Below are 2,500 nucleotides of genomic sequence, written 5' to 3'. Positions count from 1 at the left end.
CTAATATAATAATGATAATCATCTGAAAGCCTTTGAATCTGTTTCATGACGTCAGTTCCCAACCGCCATGTTTATTTATTTGTTTATTTATTTAACCTCTGGGTCTTTTATACAATAATAAAATCATTAGAAAATGAAACAATTTATTTTATTCATAACAGGGATTCCTCAAAATTTTTTAATCTGTCGATCTCTTCACGGTCCATTGGAGATTTCAGGGACACCCAGGCACGAAATGTGAATGAATTAATGTATTTCATAATAGATTTACTATTTAGAGTTCATCTGATCATGAAGTCGGTGCATTATTTATCATGAGAAATAAGTGTTGGATGTTTGGCACCATTTTGAAATCATTTTAATACTTGGGGTGGAGAGTAAATTGTTTTAAAGCCAGGTTATAAGGAAGCTATAAGCAATATTGGGTATTTTGCAACAAATGTACGAATATTGTTGCAGTTAACAAAACTGCGAAAGACTATAATCGAAGTTTTTTTACCTTATTTATATTAATTTCTTGTATATATGTTTGCTTTTGATTTTAGGAAATTCATTAACAGCCTATACTGCCAACCCCTAAAAGAGAGAAAGGATTATTTTTCTTTTCTTTTATACAACGGGTCGATTCTTATAATAAAAAAAAATGTATATGAACTGTTTAAAATCACAAAAGTTTTTTTGACTTTCATTAATGCTATGTTGATAAAGGTTATAATGACAATGATAACACAAATGATAACATAATGACTAATTTTGAGGAAAACTAGTGTTATCTATTGACTCACGTGATGAAAAGAGAATAAAATTCAAGAGTTAAAAAGTAATTGAAAGTGCCTTGAAGTCTATTAATCTAATTAAGTCTATAAATCCGCATCACTTTCAGAAGGGGAATTTTTAATTGGCACAACGTGTATTAACATTATTTTCAAATTCTTTTTATAAGGTGGTTAATTATCACTGATTTTGTGGTCTTCTCAGCTTTGTAGAAAATATTTACGTTTTCTTCTGTCAGTGACACAAACATGATATTATATATTATTCAAAAATTGTAATTAGTCGTGTTATGAAGAGAAAGAAAACGGGATTTTCTGTCATCACTAAAAAAATCATGATCCCTATCCTTATCTCAATTATTAAAAATGATATTATCATTAATATAGTTATTGTTGATTTTACTGTAATTATCACTTTGTTTTCATAATCATTATTATTATAATCAATATTGTTAATATAATGAATGTAACTATTACTACTAATAATAATATCATTGTCATTATCATTATTATCTTAAAAACACTATTATTTTATTATTATCATCATTTCTATCAATACCGTTTTCATCGTAACTTCTACGATCATTATCTATTTTTATTACTACCATTGCCATCCAGGGACCGGATTCACTAACATATATGATCGTAACGCATTTACCAAATATGGTAAGGTGGGATTCGACTGAATTACGGCCGTAAATCGACTAATTCTGACAGTAGCCGACAGAGGGCATTAGTGAAGCAGTTCCACCAATCAGCGAGCGCCATACATAAGCTTTTAGGTTCCCTCGGCCAATCACGTAACGTGTAAGCGGAACCAGGAACAGCGGGATTTTCAAAATCATTGTCACAGCTAAAACGTAAATTAAACATATGTAGAATAATAATAAAGATTTGTTTAATTATATCTATTTTGTCAGATGTTAGTAGACTTCCCTGGCTATCTATCGTATAAACAGGAAGCAATACAAACGCTGTTATACTGATATATCATTGTTTACCTCAAACCAAAGAAACAATCCAAACAGGTTTCATTTATTTATCTATTTCTCATCATTCTTAAACAAAGAACAGTTTCAAACACAACTTTTACTCATCGCTATTTTTCCTATGTCTTTTAGAGTTTGTTTTCCTTTGCCAAAATGCCGAGAGACACAAAAGTTTCTATACCCGTTTAACGTTGGTATTGCCAGTTTCTATATAAACAAGGTAGTTTTCTTCAATAGAATTTGCAATGATTATGTCAGAGAAGTAGGAATTATTTAAGAAATCGATTTTCTATCTATTCCATACACTCTATAGTCTCATATATAATTACATCTATCGATGATTTTACGAGGATTTGTGTGGATTTTTTTCTTGCTAGTTACACGTAAATTTTTCATTCCATCGCCATGTCCATAGTCTAATATCTATTTGCCATCACACTAACTCTCTCAGGTAATAAAAAACAAACCAAAAACGTTACTTAAAAATTGATATTTTAGACGAGATAACACATAATGACATTGTCTTCCCAGTTGCTAGTTATCCGACCATTGTTACCATTGTTACTATGTTACTATGTTACTATGGTAACTCCGATGGTAAGTTGTTAGTGAATACCATCGCTGTCTGTTTACCATGGTTACCTGTGATTTTACCATCGTAAGTGCGGTAGTGAATCAGGCCTCATCATTATTCTCATCATTACTATGATTTTAATCGTTACTGTTATTATCACCATT

Source organism: Penaeus vannamei, chromosome 11 (genome assembly GCF_042767895.1).
Source record: "Penaeus vannamei isolate JL-2024 chromosome 11, ASM4276789v1, whole genome shotgun sequence".
Classification (NCBI taxonomy): domain Eukaryota; kingdom Metazoa; phylum Arthropoda; class Malacostraca; order Decapoda; family Penaeidae; genus Penaeus; species Penaeus vannamei.
This window is presented reverse-complemented; position numbering follows the sequence as displayed.